This window comes from Pyxicephalus adspersus, chromosome 1 (genome assembly GCF_032062135.1).
Source record: "Pyxicephalus adspersus chromosome 1, UCB_Pads_2.0, whole genome shotgun sequence".
In the NCBI taxonomy this organism is placed as follows: Eukaryota; Metazoa; Chordata; class Amphibia; order Anura; family Pyxicephalidae; genus Pyxicephalus; species Pyxicephalus adspersus.
In genome coordinates, this window is record NC_092858.1 from 75,288,432 (window position 1) to 75,309,161 (window position 20,730).

A 20,730-nucleotide genomic window follows, 5' to 3' on the forward strand; every position below is an offset into this window, starting at 1 on the left:
TCACCTAAAATTACATCTGTAGATTTTTTTCTGCATTTCAACTCACAGTATTCTACTTCTACTACTATGCACTGAGCTGTGCATTTGTATAATGAGCTCTAACCAGAGGGAAGAAGGGGCCCTACTTTAAATCAGATTTAAAATTTCCATTAAATGAATATTTGTATAATTATAATTTGATTAGCTTTACATAACAAATTGACCTTCACTCAATGTTCTTCATTCAAATCCCTCAAAGAATCCTTCATTTCCTATGTAAAAATTCTAAAATCATAGTCATCAAGTGCCTGCAAATTTAAAAAAAAAATTTTAGGTTTTAAATTTTGCAAAACATTTTTTTAATCTAAAGCCCACACTATCTTTGGGATCTGTGTTTACCAACTGAAGACTTGAATGGAAAACTGCTTTAATGGTATGGTTTGATATTTTTATTAGGCATCAGTACAGGTGCCCATGGCAGTGCCAAGCTCCCCATCCCTTCCTTTATGGAAGTCTGGCCTAAGTACTTAAAGTGGCCAGAACAATTACAATATTTATCTCCCATATTCTTCAAAGATTCTCACTGCTACTGTAAGGTTCAATTACTTTTACACATGATTCAAAGAACTTATTCTGAGCCTGGATAGATTCGCTCATCTCCAAATACCAAATTACAGAGCATGCAAATGCTTATAGAAGAAATATAGAACAATTGATTCTATTAGTATTGCAGGAAAGAGAGGGTGATGATATTTCTATGGGTTGGAAATGTTCAGTTCCACTAAGGATGACAACAGGAACCAATCAGAATTTTTTTTAAGAACTCCTTGTTTTGCTTTAAAAACATATCTCTTCTGGAAACTGCCCCTAAATATGGCAGCTGCCAAAGTGCAGGGGTCGCCAACCGGTGATCCACTGACCGAGAAAACTTTGGTGGTCCGTGGCTCTGGCTAGGGAGGTCCTTCTCCTGACCCTGCTGGGGGGGCACACCGTCCAGAACCACAGACCATGTCCCCCGTATAGATGGCAGGGTCTCTGGACACAACTGTTCTGGCATAATGACTTCACTCTGGGAATGTTTCTTTACCTTTGAGTGACACACTGCTCCCCGAGCATTTGCGTGAAATTAGTTTGCATGAAAATATTGGTCCGTAAGGTCCAAAAGGTTGGCGACCACTGCCATAGAGGTTATGCATGATGACTTTAAAGGAAATTAATAATATAACTTAATATTCCAGATGCTTACTTCAATAATCATTTAACCAATTATAAAGTAAAGTGCCTGAACAAATTAAATACATAATAAGCACATTTCTCCAACACTTTTTCAAGTTTTAGCACACTGATAATTAAGAACTATGCCTGATGATCCTGTCAAAAACCTATGTAAATTTCTAATTTCCAGAATGAATTCTCAGCCTGACAGTTTCCCTACTAGACTACACACACCCCTCCCTCTTATGAGGGTGATCTGTAGTCCAGGGGATAGAGAACTGTTAGGGCAAATTATGCTTATGAGTGCGTCAGAGACTGTGCCATCCGCTCACTACAAGATGTTCAGATCTGGGTGCAGCTTTTTAAGTGCATAAAACATGGAGCAAGTAAATGTTTTGTGGAGATATGGCAGTTTCTATTTTTGCTTTCATATTTTACAATAATTTTATACAACGGATCAGAAGTCATTACTTAACAGATCAGAGAATGGTATTTATGCTGATCATTGATTTTCATACTGGCTTTTCCAATAAGCCTATAATTATATTTGACTGAAAGCATCACTAAAACAGCAAGCTTTGAGAAAATACCTCCATGGACAGTTCATATGTCTTTACTTTTGCCATTGCTTTACAAGTGAAATCTTTGATACATATTCTGATAAATCCTAGATTTTATAATACTAAACATTTCAGAACTTTTCCTTGGCAGTATAAAATTGTGCAATATAGTCTTACTGGCAGAACATGAAGCTCAGGACTCCATGGACTCCATGAAATGGACTTCTGCCAAACAAGATTTTGTAGAGGGAAACTACGTGCTAGTGTATTCACAAACCCTGCATCAGAATTGTTTTTTGGCATCTTTTCAAAGATTTTTCCACAGCAAGTCATGGAAAAAAATGAAACCTGTTTTTTTTTAACGTTCAGTGAAGGGCTGACCATTTTTAACTTTATCACAGAACTCAATTACTTGAATGTCTGTCTTGGTCTTGCCTTCAAATAGCGCTAAACTGAGGATCGCAAAACAACGACAACCACACAAAGTATAATCATTATGCACAATACATGGCAAAGAATGATGTTATTCAGCTATTGGTTTATGATCCACATTAAAAATGGATCTGAGCTATATTGTGCACATATGGCAAGTGAGATTAAGCAGCTTGCAGAGAGGAGGACAGTGCAGTGACTTGAAGATAGCGCAGTCCCCATGTGGCATCATGTCTGCCATCTTTCAAAAGATAGCGGTCACATAAAAACCCTGCTCAGTATTCAGTCACAAGATGCTGAAACACCTGTATATTAGATAGGTAACAAGGGCAAAACAATTAGGTTTTATAATGAAATGCTTCCATTCTGTTAAGTAAAGAGCCTATTAAAAACCCTCAAGCAAACAGATGGCACACAGAGCTTCTGTGGGTGTTGAGTAAAAAGCTTGAAAAAGATCCGAGGCTGGCAAAGAAAACTGAGCCAATTATTATTAAGGGAACGAGGAGAGATACAAAAATGTATAGAAAATACTGAATGTGCAGTATAATATTCACAGCATTATTCTAAATGCTGTATTACCAGAAATTATATATATGTTAGGAATGATTTATTTAAACTAAAAGGTAAAAAAAAAAAAAGAACTGTGAAGGTGCAGAGAGCAAATCGGGTTTTTTTGTTATTCCTAAACCAACTCTAAAATACAATTTATTGCTTTGGGCAAGAATCACCTTTCCCAAGTTTTTACCCCTTAACCATAGTACATATTTAGTAATAGTAACATACCAGTAGATCCAATAAAATATTATGTTGGTTAAAGGAAATGTATGTTTAAACCCCTATATGTGGGCTTATAGGCTTTAAGCTTACTTGTCTTGATTGGAAGGTCAACATACTATTCGTATATATATAAAGAAAACAAGCAATGTATCTTTATCTTAAAACATTCTGACAATGTGTTTAGAAGAAATGCATGCCCGTCGAAGTAGATTGAAGGAGCACCCCCACCTTCCACATCTGATGTGATCATCTGAGAACAGTGCGTGCATCCAGATCACATATGCCCACCCACGATCACATATGCCCGCCCATGAGGATACCGGTATTGCTATAGCTATGGTCACAATATGATGTTCAGCACACAGTGTTACTTCTTTGCACTTTATTAATGGGTTATCCTTGTCATGTGAACAGAAAAGGAAGATGGGGAGTACAATGGACCATACAGATGCCCTGTATGGTCCACGACCCAAGGATACTAGTGAACTGCTGAAATGTAATTTTTGGCAGTTTAAACAGGGTGTTCTTTCCCCGCTGATTCCGCCAAGCCCGTTCCGTTTCATGTGGTTTCGCTACATAGTAGGTAGGGACAGATTGGAATCTCGTTCATCCATTGATGTCTCCAATAGCTACAGCTTCGACACTGTCCATATAGGTTATGGCCTTAACTTCTAATGCCGTCCTTGCTCCTTCTCAGGGCCCAACACCTTCTCCTCATGCTGTAACTGATGCCGCCTGCCCAGTACCCAGCTCTGGATGCCAGTTACCAATGCTGTCCAATACACACTGACATAAGCAAAACCTGGTCACTAACACATTTTACAATTGTGGTGACAACATAACCTGCAGTCACAGCAATCACCAACAATTCATCTTATACCCATTACTACAAAAATCTCCTTTGTATTTCATAAAGCACAGGGTGCATTCAGAACAGACCATATTTTGGACCTAGGCACCCCTTGTATTTCTGTAGAAAGTTCTCTACACTGCCTTGGTATTCTCTGCAGCTGTTTTGTTAAAGTATATAACAAATGGAAAGAATGCGATCTGACCCAGAGTTTGAATGATGAATATTGGGTTACTGAACATCTGCACCAAGACACTAAATAATCTTTTAACATCATGATTCGTTTCTTAAAGCAAATTACTGTTTTCACTGTGATTATCCAAAATCTTTTCAAAGATTTTTCCACAGCAAGTCATGGAAAAAAATGAAACCTGTTTTTTTTTAACGTTCAGTGAAGGGCTGACCATTTTTAACTTTATCACAGAACTCAATTACTTGAATGTCTGTCTTGGTCTTGCCTTCAAATAGCGCTAAACTGAGGATCGCAAAACAACGACAACCACACAAAGTATAATCATTATGCACAATACATGGCAAAGAATGATGTTATTCAGCTATTGGTTTATGATCCACATTAAAAATGGATCTGAGCTATATTGTGCACATATGGCAAGTGAGATTAAGCAGCTTGCAGAGAGGAGGACAGTGCAGTGACTTGAAGATAGCGCAGTCCCCATGTGGCATCATGTCTGCCATCTTTCAAAAGATAGCGGTCACATAAAAACCCTGCTCAGTATTCAGTCACAAGATGCTGAAACACCTGTATATTAGATAGGTAACAAGGGCAAAACAATTAGGTTTTATAATGAAATGCTTCCATTCTGTTAAGTAAAGAGCCTATTAAAAACCCTCAAGCAAACAGATGGCACACAGAGCTTCTGTGGGTGTTGAGTAAAAAGCTTGAAAAAGATCCGAGGCTGGCAAAGAAAACTGAGCCAATTATTATTAAGGGAACGAGGAGAGATACAAAAATGTATAGAAAATACTGAATGTGCAGTATAATATTCACAGCATTATTCTAAATGCTGTATTACCAGAAATTATATATATGTTAGGAATGATTTATTTAAACTAAAAGGTAAAAAAAAAAAAAGAACTGTGAAGGTGCAGAGAGCAAATCGGGTTTTTTTGTTATTCCTAAACCAACTCTAAAATACAATTTATTGCTTTGGGCAAGAATCACCTTTCCCAAGTTTTTACCCCTTAACCATAGTACATATTTAGTAATAGTAACATACCAGTAGATCCAATAAAATATTATGTTGGTTAAAGGAAATGTATGTTTAAACCCCTATATGTGGGCTTATAGGCTTTAAGCTTACTTGTCTTGATAGGAAGGTCAACATACTATTCGTATATATATAAAGAAAACAAGCAATGTATCTTTATCTTAAAACATTCTGACAATGTGTTTAGAAGAAATGCATGCCCGTCGAAGTAGATTGAAGGAGCACCCCCACCTTCCACATCTGATGTGATCATCTGAGAACAGTGCGTGCATCCAGATCACATATGCCCACCCACGATCACATATGCCCGCCCATGAGGATACCGGTATTGCTATAGCTATGGTCACAATATGATGTTCAGCACACAGTGTTACTTCTTTGCACTTTATTAATGGGTTATCCTTGTCATGTGAACAGAAAAGGAAGATGGGGAGTACAATGGACCATACAGATGCCCTGTATGGTCCACGACCCAAGGATACTAGTGAACTGCTGAAATGTAATTTTTGGCAGTTTAATGACACTAGCCCCCACAGCCCCCTCCTCTATATGAATCATATACCCCAAACAAAGAAGGACCAAGATTTGGGTTTAGGAAATATCTGACCTTTAACAAGCCTTTCTGATAGCTTTTTGTGCTATCTTTGTGCAATCCAAAGCAAACAGGATGTGTAAATTTAAGTTATGCTGTTGGAGTTTCCAGAAAAATATACAGTTGTGTGAGAACATTGGAGTCACTCGAATCTAAAATACTGCGTGCTATGTAATGAAATCCACATAGCCAGCAATTATTTGTAATGCTGACAGCAGTAACATTAAATGTTATCTGTCTCACAGTAATAGCCAAGCCATTTACACAAATCACTGCGTGACACAATCCACACTTAAAATAATGAAGAGCTGTAATATACAGCCTGATAGATCCCAGTGACGGGACTGATTAAAGCATTGGTTGTTATAATCAGACTGTGTAGGTGTTGAATTCCGAGCAAGCCTTTATCACTGCGCAATATATTTTAGTGTTCATATTGTATGTGTGCCATGGCAGGCCCAGTGAGATCTTACACTGGAACTCACATCCTAAAAATCAACCCTTATTGCATCTTTGGCTCAGATTTAATACTTTGTGTGCCCTGACCCTCTCAGGCACTTGTATGATCTGTGTATGAACCTACGCCTAGCATGCCTAAACATACATATATTTATACACACATGCAGTTGTTCTTCATTTCTCTCGATTTGATGATTGGCTAATAACATTTTGCAGAACACAGATGTGTTTATGCTAAACTAAAAGGCACAAAAACCTAAAAATTGACCTCCCTATAGCCTTAGTGGCTATACAAAATATTTACAGAAGATATTGTTTAGTGTGGCACCCTGTTACCATTAAAAGTCCCTGCACCCCAATACAACTTATGCCAAATCAGGTCATCCGTCTACTGCGGGTAGGAGGAGGCATAATAATCCTATTCTCTTTTCCGTTAGTAATCAGACTGCAACATCTTAAGTTCATAACAAGTCACAGGGTGAAAGGCTACAAGAAGAGCAGTTCTGTGTCAGATATTTGTGAACACAGCAAGAAAACTGCCCACGCTTCAGTATTTCCATTATTGTGTCATTTGAGGATGAGGACTCCTGATGATGCCACCATCCACATAAAAAGAAGGTGAAGACACTGTCCAGGGAGTACCTTCGAAATGCCCCCACATCAATCAATCAATCAGTTGTTGCTAGCTACCTTACGGGCTGCAAAAGACAAACACTCTTTGAAGAGCACCAGCTTCTACTTTAGAAACCCATGGTACTTGGGCTGATCACCATGTACCAAGAGTTCTTCATTAATCATTTAAAACAGGGGTTGGCCAGATATGGCCTAGCTGGTAGTTCATTCTGGCCTAACACCCCCTGGCTAATCCAGCCAAATGACGGCCCGCGCCCAGGAGGCGTTAGGAACTACCGGAGCTCCGGTGCCGCCCCCTTACAAATGCTTCCCTATTTACCGAGGTCGACGTTGATACTTCCACCGCCACTGTAAATAGGGAAAGCTCCCTGAAGGTAAATCCCTCTCCTCCGCAATGCACATGGAGGAAAGGGATTTCACTTCAGGGGGGGTTCCCTGGTGGTGGGCCTGGCCTAGTGTGCTCCTGGCCACCCCATCAATGGCCTAATGGCCATAAAACTTTGCGGACCCTTGATCTAAAAGCAGAAATAAGAAGTGGGTATTAAAACACTGCATTGGACTGAAGGCATGTCCTGCCAAGTTAGAGACAGGAACCCTATTAAATTCATGGCTACCAAGCAGAAATTTTATTTTGACTGATTCAAAAGAAAAAATACATTTCTGAAATTTTAATGTGATTTAAAAAGAATCTGTTTTTAAGTGTTTTGTAGTGAAAATTGAAGCCATGGGATTCTCAGGCTCACTGTCCCCTCACTTCCTGCCTGGGTAACTACACAGCAAGAAGGGAAACTACAACAAGTACACAAACAGCAATATTCACATATATATTTAGACTTCTGATCTAAAGGATAAATTGCAGTCCCTGTTTCTGTAATGGATATTTTACTTATCCCAAAGTCTACACAGGAAATCATTGTAAAATTTTATCAAAAGAGACCCAATCAGCAGCAAATAAAACCTTACAATTTCTTTTCTAACGCCTTCTATATTTTTTTATTGTAAAACCTAAAATGTTTTGGTTGGACCTTTACAGTAGGGTCAAATGCAAGTATATATTTTATCAAATCACAGCAAAATTGATTTTTTTCCTTCTCCTGAATAATATTGCATGACTCCTAAAACTTTTCTTTTTTTTTTTTTAAACATCCATCAAATTACATCATATGGTACCACAACAAAGTACTATCCATATGTTATGGAGTCCATCTTTCACCAATTAAAAAAACACCTTGATTTAAATGTTGTCTTCAAAAGGCCACTCTTTATTTCTTCTTCCCATACATTTTGAGTACATTACTACTCCAGGCTTGGCAACCTAATGTGAACCTTACCTCCGTGGGTATACCAACTCTTCAGTCTCAAAGTACTATACATAATTATTTTTTTATTTTTTTATTGGTATCAACAGTCATAAGTTTTTGTTTCTAATCCACTTCTTGGTCAAAGCAAAATGTAAAAAGAGTCTCTGCAAAAAAAATTTTAATAAAAAAAAACATAACATAGGATAATGATGTGAGAATGTTATTCAGATAAGGGGGGGCAGAGAACTCAGCTCAGAGATTTGAAGGGAGAAAAAAAAGAGTCATAACCTTTTTTGATAGAAGTTTAGAAAGCAGAGGTTCATATTTGGTACATTATTACTTTGTGTCAAACAGAATCATCCTTCATAGTACAAAGGTTTTCCTCCCCTGAATATTTTTAAAGTTTTCTCTAGGAACCAACACTAAACACTAAAGTTCCACTTTTACAAATGATTGATCAAGCAATTCATTATTTCAGAAAGGGACAAGCAATGTCTCTTCAATAATCTTACCTGCCTGCTTCGGGCTTCAGATGACAAAGCTGCGAATGCCAGGCATGAATGAACTTCTGCACCAATCATCCCGGCTAATCAAGATGGTCAAAGAGGAGAAGAAGAAAGAAGCAGCAGGCCTGCAGGATTTGTGTCATGCTGACCCACCCAATTACGATAGGGAATGAAAAAAGAAAATGGAGGCACCCTGCAAAAGAACAGGGAGAGGTAACGCTGGGTTTACTTCCTATTTAATATCTTCCAGAGTGGTCCGGTTGCAAGATATGATGTCCTTCAGGTTCCGAACACTTGTGGGACAACATTTCTCAAAAACAGACCACATTATAGAAGACATGAATTCTGTTCTTGTCTCCACAATGCCCTTACCCTTCATATGGTACCAATCGGTGGAATACAAATCTGTTACAAAATTTGCCAGGACTGGACAGTACACTTACAAAGAACCAAAGACAAGTTCCTGTATGAGGAAAGTAGAACAGCTCCTTCATGTTCAGATGGATCAAACAACTGTTTCTCCAGCTCCACATAAATTCTATTACCAAACTAAAGCAGCTTTTATCCTTTTCTTTACATCTTTTTATTACTTCTAGTATGTGCTATTTAGGCCTCTAGTCTGGTTATTGGGCTAGAAACTACACCACTTTATTAATTACTGAAACTTTGCAGATTGAGGGCTGAATGGGCTTTTGTATGAGTGCGGAGACCCCATGGATCTTCGTTACACTTGTGTTCTGCCACTGCACATCATAGGTAGGTCATATTCCAATGTACAAATTTTCTTAGGTTTCCCAAAACCCCAGCTATGCAGAATGAAGTTTTTTTTTCTGTTGACTACAAAGTGTAAAACGATAACCTTGACAATCCGCTACAGAACATCTTTGTGCTAAACAATAGCAGCTTGTGGAGACCTTGAGAGCAGCTTGTTTGGTATGGTTTTGCAACTACTGCAGTTTAAAATTGTTTGTACATTCAAAACCATTTCTTCAGGTACAATGTTGCCAGGAGACGATTTAAAAATTATATGTGTGGTATGTTACCAGATGTCACTATTATCACAAACCACTATAGATTGTACATACATGTTTCATTTAATTACATTTCAATACAAATTTTCAAAAGCAAATTTTCAATATTTACAATTAATAAACTTGATTTTCAAACAAATCTTTCAATTAAGGCTGGGTCTACATGAACTATTTTGAAATGCATATAAACGTTCCTACCACCTAAACCTTTTACAAGCTTTTTAAAGCTTAACTTTAAAACGCTAAAAAACATTTATATAAGTTTTACTTTTAATCCTTTCAGGGAATGAGTACAGGGGTACATAAACCCCTTACTCATTCCCTGAAAGGGTTCAAATATGTGTAAAAAAATTGGACGAGGCTTTAATGTTAAATTATTTTATTAAATGTGTGTGTCTGTGTAACAAAAATTTTTTTTACAGGTTATCCCAATAACAGAATGATTCCCAGGGCTGCAATGAGCACAGCCCTGGAAATCCTCCTGACAGTGAGGGATCTCAGGACACTCTACCGCCCAATCTACCTAATCATATGCATACTATAACCCAACTTAGTCAGAATTATGAAGCTCTTTAAACTATTTCTGGGCAAGTCTGCAGCATCTTAATATCTTGCAACCATTTAGTGATGTTGAGGTCCAACAATAGTAAGGGCTCATTGATAAACCACTTTTGACCCATGAAAAAAGCCGGCCTGCATTTTTGCAGATGACTGATGACCTTTCAATCTTAAAGGCATAAAACTCTCTCAGTAGGCAACTAAAGCTTGATGTGTTATGGTCTCCTGATACAATGAATGTTCCTCTACAGCTTTGTCTAGAAGGTTAGCAAGGCTTGCTATGCAATACGAAGACACAAAAGCACTAAAGAATTGTATAACGACATAACTGTCAGCACTTAAATATATCTACTCAATGGCCAGTTTACTTCATTCCTTAGGGATTCATTAACCACTCAAAGACAATATTGAGTCCTTAAGCATTGTAAATATTATCTACTTAACTATTCCGGTTTGCAAGATTTTACTGCTTAGCATAATATAGATCTATAAATGGTTTTTAATTGAAAACTGTAAATAACAATTAAATGTGTGCTCAGACTTCATGAGAGCTTCAAAAGCAAACATAGTACAAATATGGGCAGAAAAAAATATAGCGTTGTGCCCATGGTACAGAAAAAAGAATCAGTAGGTTTTGCAAAGCATTTAGAACATGTCACCAATAACTAAGTGTAAAGGTTATTCATCCAAGATTTAACATTTTTTTTTTAAATACTCAACTTTTGTTGAAGCAATATCTGGTGTCTAAACAATTTATTGTTTAGACACTTCCTTTTAAAGGATGACAACATTTTTGTTCTCCTTTGTTGACACCCTGACAGTTCTAATACTGCAAGCAGCCGTATGAATACAATATGCACATGAATGGAGCATTTGTACCACCAGATACCTGCAGTGAGTAATGCCAAGCAGTTGGAGTGTTTGCATGCAAATAATGAGGAGGCTTCCAGAAAACAAAAGCACAGAGTGCAACAAATATACCATAAATATAAAAAAGTAAACCATGCTTATTAAAACTAAGTATCATTCAGTAAGGCTATGTTTAGACAGGCAATTAGGTTGCAATGTAGTTACGACTTCCTCAAGCCAGTGAACCACTGACTGGGGAAGATGCTACACGTGGCTTCTACCTGCAGCAGCTCCATAGAGAATGAATGGGGGCAGCATAGAGCACTACAATACTGCTAACCACCGCCAGTTGTCAAATCTGGAGATGTTGGTGGTTTAAGAAACAACTCTCTGATGCAAGCGGTGGAAGAGCTGGCAAGGTGGTGGCTCCAGAATTCACGTGGGATCCTAAAGCAGGCCTGAACCTCTATGGAAGAGCTAAGAATACACGTTCCCTATGGTGTCACCCCTAATGCAGTGGTTCACTGGTATGTGATAGTGGTAACCATACCGCAACCTCAATGTAGTATGAACAAAGCCTTAGGGTACACTATCTGCATGCGAAATGTATGTTCAAAAAAAAAAAAAAAGCCCCTATTTTAGAACAGCACATGGTAAAAATAAAACCAAGTCAATGAAAACCATATATGTGTCTAATGTACTATGACAGCTTAAATTGGAAATTATTTTTAGATAGAATAAACACATATTTCCATAGAAAATATGCTAATGCAATGTTACGGATGTTCAGCAGTGAAGAAAAAAAAAAACACCGTTTACATGGCAACAAGATTACTTTAAACCTGTATCCACACCATTATCTTATTCTATCCAAAATTACAAGGATATTTATATCGTAAATTGCTACATTTATACAAGAAATCATATGCTACATCTTTAGCAGTGTTTTTCCACTGTTATTTTTCAAACGTATTACAGATGTGATTTAGTATTAGAACATTTACACTTCTCTTTTCATTTTTCTTCACAAGATTTAGGAACTCCATTTAATCTCCAACATCTTCAAGCTACTGATTGTGCCACTATCTTAGCCTCACATATTGAAAAAAGTCTACTTGACTAAATGGGACATATTACAAGTAGGAAACTTACACTGGAAGATGGCAACAACATTATGACAGATCTAGTGTTCTCCCCAGGCCCTTTTGGCTGGGCGCACCACCCGGCACTTTTCAGTACCCACCCGGCTGTTTTAGGGTGGTTACGGATGAGTTGGGTCACAATACAGGCGCTGCCACCCACCTACAATTTCATCCCACCCGGCTTGGGTTCAACACTGCAAATCTATCTGACTTGCTGCAGATTCTTTTGCACAATGTAAGGCACTGCCTGAAGCTTGAAAAACTGTGCAAGACTACAGGTTTTATGTTCAGTACATAACGACTTAGCTTCATAAGGCTTCATAATAATCACAAGGTGTTTATCTGGACATTCAGCCATTTATCTGCATAGCTACAAACCTAAGAACAGAGATGACACATCCTGGGTTAGCATCACTTGTATCGTTCCTTCCTAAAACTGCAGTACACCTCGTTCTCCCTTATTCAGAGTGGTGATATACAGAGAATTACATGCTGAAATCAAGTCAGATTTTTTTTTTAACCTGTGTGTGGTTTCTGTTTAAAATTACTTGTGTCGAAAGGATCTTGCCATAGTGTAAAAATATGCTCAGCGTACTGGCACATTATAAAAAACTTCAACAGGCGCTGTCCTATGCAGTGCTGCTATCTTTTCCACCACTTCTTCCCATTGCCTAATAACACATCAGTTTTTTTTAAGTTCAGTTCAAATTGTTATATTTACTTGGTCATCCTACGCAGTAGCATCTTTATTTAATTCAATAGCTTTCATTGATGTCCTTTGGCAGATATTTAATGTAAGTTTATATATAGGAATTTTGGAAATGAGAAACGAAAAACAACATATTATTAACATAGAGAAGCTCAGTTTTAGGGTTTGGATATAGTATGCAGGGAATATTAGGAGTCTTTTGTTAAAGAACCGACTGACAGGCTCAGACAATAGTCAGGCTCTCTGTGCTGCACTGACGGCTCTGGCAAATAATCTCAGGGGACCTCTATGACAGCTTTCAGCCAGCTTGGACATTTCTAGCATCTGACTATTCTATTTACATCTTATCAAGACAAATGTTGTCATAGTTTACAGCACAATGAGATGTACTCATGTGAGTGCTCTAGAAGAATTGTTCAATGGATAAACATTTTCCTACCCCCAACAAACGTCTACCTGTTCTTTTACATCCAGTTGACTTCATTGTGTCAGAAAACAGTAAATAATTTTTGGAAATGCAAAAAAAACATGCAAGCTGTATATGTGTGTTCACAGTATAATATCTATGTTGTCTTTCCGGACACTTTATTTTGTATGTGTATGTACAGTACAATAAATGGCAGCAGGTGTACCATGTCTCAATGCATACGCTTTGCTTAAGCAAATCATTGTGTTGCAAAATTCCTCAACTGGAGGGACTGTCAGAACTTCATGTTGCAGTCTGACAACACTTTGCAACGGCCCCACAATTGGCATCAATGTTGTCAGTCTGGAAAGCTTGCTGCTTTATTTTGACATTGGCCTGCCCATAAGGTTGTGCAGAATGGATATGCAGAAGAGTTCATGAAGGATGCATGGTAGGCTGACAAGGGTTTAGCTAATTGGCAGCAGTTTAGTGTACTCAGCATTGGAAGTAATATTAGTGCTTGTATCTGCAGGTAATAAATGCTGCAAGATTCACAAAAATATTTAAACATTTAACAAATGTTTATTATCTCATAACACCAGCTTTGCAGAATTATGCATAAAAATTGCATTAAAGGTAACCCCCCTGCTTATATTTCCACTGTCTCCAACATCAAACTCCATTGGTATGTATTTGAAGCCACTGTATGTTACACCAGAACATTCTCATACAGCCTCTCTCCTGTGTATAGTAATAGGACTGGCTAAGGAGCTGGAGGAAAACTCAGCCAGCTGCATACAATTAGTATGAAGAGGGGATGTATGTCATAGCTTGACGCAAGTTATCAGAAAAAAATATTAGACTACTTATTTCATATGAGATTAATATTGCCAGATCTGACGGAATAAAAACATCTCAAGCCTAGTGTGATCCGAATGTATGTTTATGCCCAAAGCTGCAGAAAAATCTTTTTCCATAGTGCCTGTATTACACCTTATTGCTGCCGAGATCTATGGCTACTTGTCCAGAAACATTCATTTAGGTTAATCAGTTTTTGATTTACTTGTTAGGCAACAGATTCACTCATTTGGAAGATAAACAAGAGAAATAGAAACTTCCCAATCACCTTATAGAATAACTACTAGGGACACATTTGGTTTTATCTTTTACAAAAGACACAAGCAGACATTTTAAAAGCAACCCTCCCTTACTATTTGTTTTCTACATTATGAAGTAGTAAAGTTTTTTTTCTCTTTAGAACAGTTAGCTGGGTGGTTAGTGGTCCCCTAATGGGACCTGCGGGGTGGAAACTCTCCTGGTGTGCCGCCCACCTTATCTTCCTATCAAAGTGGTCTCTGGACATGGTTGAGGGTTTCACAAAACATTCTTGAACTTGGATCTTGGAAAATATGAGTTTCTGATGGTTTGATGCCAGATTGCCCCAAGTCTCAAAGAATACTGATCTATCCTTTGTAGATTAAGGTTCAATTAAAGATCCTTTGCATACCTCATTGTTTAGATGTCAGGGTTAAGTGTCCTTGAGGGTACACAAGAGAGAAAATACTTAAAAGGAAAATTCTTAACCTGCTGATGGGACATTAGAATAATTTAGAACTTCTGCCAGAGTGGCTGTCCTCCTAATATAAGACAGTATAGAAAGAACTTCTGCCATCAAAAGGTAATTATTTCGGTCCCCCCAGGTAAAGTTTTTCAGGGACCCAGAGTGCATGATTATATATTTCCACTATAACAGGTTTCCTGTCTATGGTAGGAAAAACCCTGTTGATTGATGCTTCCAATATCACATTGAATTTACAGGATGCCTACCTGTACAAACACTCAATGATTCCTACAAGCAACAAAATACAGCACTAGCAGTTCCAGGCCCCTACATTTGGGCTGGCGGAAGTGCCCACGGTCTTTACCTGCTGGGTGTTATAGTTGGAAACAGTTGCATCCTGTAAGGATTATAACAGATGTTAGCTACTGGGGTTGGGAAACTCAGTGTTACACAAACAACTGTGTATATATTTCTCTGGCATTCCCATTACCTACAAGTGGATGTTTTTTTCAGCTCTAGGCAATAGCATTACATTTTTACTGGTCTATTCTTTTGCAAAAGTCCTATTACAAGGATCTTATAATTTTATAAGTTTGTTGTGCCTTTTGAAATATTTGAAATTTTTAGAGAACCTAATAAAATGTATTTTTTCTTTGTCTTCAGCTGCCTTTAAAAGGGTCTCCAGGCTTCCAGAAGCTCAATAGTTAGATAGCTTTGCAAGACGATGATCTTTAGTTATGAGAAAGAAAGTCTACCAGCTTCTTTTTTAATTAAGGTGAATTCAACCAGATCCTCTTCAATCTCTTGAGAAAATAAGACATGAGTTTAAGTCCATCAGATCTGCAAGGATGCAGTGTGGTCATCTCTGAACACCTTCATTAACCACTGTAGACTCTTGCTCGTAGCATGATCTTGCCTTTGGTCCTGCAAGCGGTGATCCCACCCTGAGGATGGGGATATTTTAAAGTCTCCGCTTGTACTGTATCTCAGTAGAAGGTGGAAACAAGCCTCTCTCCGGTAGCGGTCCTGTGCAATTTCCAGAAATGCTAGTACTGATGAATCTAATGGATTTTTTTTTCTCTCTAGCTATTCGGGGCAATTACTTTTATTCATAAATCCCTTCTAGCCATTACCTTATTTTATATGATCCCTAATTAGGATTAAAAATACATCACTGTTTCTACTGGGTATAATATACTGTACATTGACAAATAATATATTTATGTGTTATCCTTTAAGGGAGAAAGATATTTGTAAACTTTTATACTCTGTAAAAATGTAATTTAAAGAACAAAATAATTCTGAGACGTGATCTAAAAACAAGTCATCCCACAAAACAGTATTTGTTTACATGCATAATTCAACACAAAAAATATATATACAGTACGCTACCACAGCCTATAGCTACACCTCTCAGCTTAACCACGTACTTGTTACGTGAAAAAATTCAATTTCAGACTTGCGCCTTAAAAGGTATGCTGAAACTAACCTCAGGATGTTGGCTTAAATTAATAGAACGCAAGACTGACTTTGTCTTCTGGAAGTAATTACCCAATCTTATCTTTATTTCTTGGAAAGAAACACAGGAAACATACTTCTATGTATAATAAAAAAATATATCAGCTGGGGAAGACAGACAGTCTATGAAGGGGACAACCTAATAGATATCTGGGGGAATGCAATTTTAAAATGGTTATAAGATAGCTGTATGCATTTGGTTTCTTCTTTATTTTTAAGTATTGGGCTAATAACAGTTAACGAAGAGTTTTTAAAAATGCCCCAGTGATTTGCACACATTTCATTCCACATTCCAACAACATAATAGTAATTTAAATGAGTTATGTGTGTGTACATGCATATGAATGAGGTAAAACATTAGACTGTAAGCCCTTTTGAGGAAAAGCAGAACAGGAAAAAGTTTAAGTGCTATGTATATGTATTTTGTCTGCAAAAATAATAACGTATACGCTTATTCCTTTCAGGCACACAGTAAAGTTAGACAATTGACAATCAACCTAATTGTGCCTCAATCCATAGGCCTGGAGTGCAACTTATGAAAAACTCAGCCCAAAGGAGCTCTACCAAGCACTATTGCTGTTGGAACTTTTCTATAAGTTAAGGTAGGACTGATCTTTCAATCTGCTCAAGAGGAAAGTGAAAAACATAACTTGACTATATATTGCTTAAGTCCATCAGATAGGTCACAGGGATTTCAGTGCTGGTGGGCAGTTGTCTTTACATTTATAGGTTCCCAAGGAGACATCGGCCCACTTATAGGCAAACTACCTTCAGACAAAATTTAGCTAAAATGGAACATATTTGGTAAACATAATACTACTTGGCAGATCTATTCCTAGATTTAAATAACAAAATGCCAGAGTGATAAAATAAAACTGTATTCTATTTTAAGTAAATCCAGCAAACATAATAATCCCTATGTATACTGACAACTTTAGACAGAGAACAGTGATTTCTATGGTGACTCAAGTGCAGTCAATGCTGAAGGTTTCCAGGTGGAGGCAGTCACATTCTCCACCAACTCTATGTAGGTGGAATGACTCAAACAATGAAACGGATGTTATATCCTTCCCTGTACTAGGGGTGCATTTAACAGCTCTGTGTAACATGGATTTATAAAAGGTAAAGATGCCAATCACAGCTGAATGCATGTGTTTTTTTTTTTTTATTTATTCTTGTTATTGCTTACCCTAAATGGTGCCTGTCCTTCTCCAAGCCAACCTTCTGGTGGATAATTGTTTAACTTTAGCATATCATAAGCAAGATAGCACAGAAATGTTTAACTACCCAGTTTGTGAGTCTGACGGAAAACAGAACAGGCCACGCAGCTTTCATATGATCTCTTACAGCAGTCAATGTGTTGCTAGAGTTACTTTTTAAACTTTGGATCATTTCATACTGCTAACAGAAGTGGTCATACAAAACAGTGCAATCCTCAATAATCCACTAAATCTAGATTTAGGGTACACCTGTTTTTTAGTTGGGGAAAAGAAATGTAGTCGAGCTTTGCAATACAAGCACATTTTGCCTTGTTTATGCCTTTAAACCTTCTGCAAGTGCAAAAAAAAAAAACTATTGATGTGCCAGAAATATTGTGTGCTTCTCTCTTCCTTTTAGAACAGCTCCAAATTCCTAAGCCCATGTTGTCAACCCTGACTACAGTTTCAAATCATCAGAAATAATACAGACCTCGCTTCATCTCCATAATCTCCTTTTGTGCACTGGGAATTGTTAGCTCACTAATTTCTGTATTTTTTGAACTTACACTATATATGCATTTCCCTACTTCTATTAGACACTAGGAGCAAGGATGGAAGAAGGCTAAAAGTTATGTGTAAACTCACAACCCATCCTAAGTAGGAAAACTTTGTGCCCAAGCTGCCAAAGACTAGAGCCATCACATGATAGATGAATTAGATACAAGCTGTTCATATCCCTAAGTATCAACTATTTCTTTTACTCTCATGAGCTGAATAGAGAAGTGGGGGAACAAATGGACAGTATCTACAAATGGAAGTAGCTGCAGTTAACTTTTTGTTTTGCCTGGCATTGACCAAGCACAGGTTCACTTAAAGCAGAATATGCCCATAACTTCCAAACTGTAATACCAAGGGAGCCCATGATATGCAAACCACGATTACAGTTCCTTCTAGCATACCTAAAACATAGCAGAACAGTAGATGTGCTATTTCTTTCCCTGCAGCTTTCTGCTTTGATAGCAAACACAAAAAAAAAAAAGCCATGGTTTCAGCTTCATGTCAAGCAGAAGTCTTGTGACAAGCAGACCATGACCAAGTGATGTTCAGCATCATACTCCCAGGAGGGATAATGAAACTGGTAGGAGGTTTTGCATTATTTACAGGTCTGGTGCTGTCTGGAGCCTCTAGTAAAGCACCATTAGGCACAATTACTAAGCGTCCCACTGTGTTTTCTGCAGAGAGGGTATGTGTCAGTCAAACCAGATTTTTGTTGTGACAAAAAATGTTATGACAACTAAGTACATAGCATTATTAAGTCAACCATCTATCATATGCCCCGATTCATTTAAAACTGGACAAACCCAATATCCTGTTTTTATATCTATTTTTTTATAGGAGCACAGAAAAATGTACATATTTTACACCTTATCAGAAGTTATGCAATTTATTATAACAGAAAAGAATATCACTATATAAATATTGTGAGTGCCTAATGTTGGCTGTACACCGGATAACAGTCCGTGATGCAGAAGACTTGTAGACATCCATAGCCAAGTAGGTTATCTACTGGGTGCTCTTGGTCGTTGTCTTCTTTTCCTTTCTTCTTTCACACGAACAAAGATCCTTTTTGGGGAAACAATCTTTCCTGAATTTTTATTCTATGGTTTTATTTTTGTGTGTGATTATGCATTTATGAAATTACAGTTATGATGGAACATAATCCTTTCTTAAAATAAACACGTGAAGGTTTAAAAAGATTTAACCACTTTGGGGAGGCTGAGCCACCAGGAGGTACCAAACATAGACCCCACTGTCCGGAAAATATTTATAGTTTTAGACATATAGGGAGGAAAAAATAAGCTTCTAATTACAAAAAGATTTCTAAAAGATGTAAAGCTCTACACCTGAACAGAATATACCCTAATCATGTAATATGTACTGTGAAACAAGGTTTTTTTTTACACAAGTGACATTATTTAGGACAAAGGGAAGGTGGGATAGCTATATGGGTAATAAGTAGCTGGGAAGACAGTTTTTTTGTATGTTATGGCAGACTCCAGTTCCAATTGTCCAGCACTGAAATATCTGTTAAATAAAAACCATATCCAATATTGGGCTAACAGGTATGATATTTTATTCTTCTGCTGCATTCGTATGATAAGAAAAAATGAAAGTGGGAAGAATTTTGCATGATGAATACAAAACTCAGCAAAGATGGACCGCAAGGGGCATGAGTACAATGTCCATATTGTATCACCTGTAATATAAGGTATGATGCTTGCAGTAACATATCAGGAAAGAGCTTGGTGGGAAGGGGCTGGACAATGCTGTGACATTCCCCATGGACATATACGTAAAGTTACTGCAGATGTGTACAGAAGGATAAGAAAAACACATTTAGATTCATTACTGTATAGTAGCTGCATAATTGTTTAGAGTGGTCAAAGTTCATTACTAGTCAGAAGATTTTTCAGCACTCAGTATATCCCTCATGGGAGGTAATTATATTGTTTGTTTTGTTTGGAAAAAAGTTTACCCAATGACTGACAGATGTACTGTATCTAGAAAGTAATTTAAACATCTTTAGGCTAAACTATAAACAGCTAAAGAATTGAGATTCAGATAACTATAAATAACTCTTTATTGGTGGCTTGCTCTCTTTTTAAAGCAGAATCACAGTCTGGCATGACATACAAAAAAATCTGTCCCACAAATCTGTATTGCCCATATAATTATCTTACCTGTCTTTGTCCCAAAGTAATGACATTTTTGAGAAACAAAAACCAAAACAAGTTTTGGAACCAACCCAAACAAGCTTGGAGGAGCTATATTGTATACTTTGGTCATTTCCTGTTCAGCTGTACACGTCAGGGAAAAAAAAAAAAAAAAAAGATTTTGATACTTACTGTTCTTTCACATGTCATTACATTCTTCCTAGTTTGTTTGCACTGCAATTAGAAGCTTTTTTAATGTTAGAATCTTGGTTCTTCCTAATGTCACTTATTTATCATCATCATAAATATGTCTACTATGAGAACCTAATTAAACAAAAAGTACTGGAAATATTTGACTAGGCTAGGCTTATTATCTAAAAAGTGCATGTTAAAGTGCATTGCTACCTTATATAGAATTTGTCATAGCACATCACATTTTAACAAACAGTAATGTGTTACCTAAATGTATGGCACAGTGTTAATAGGGTAAAGTTATCATCCTCCCCTAGT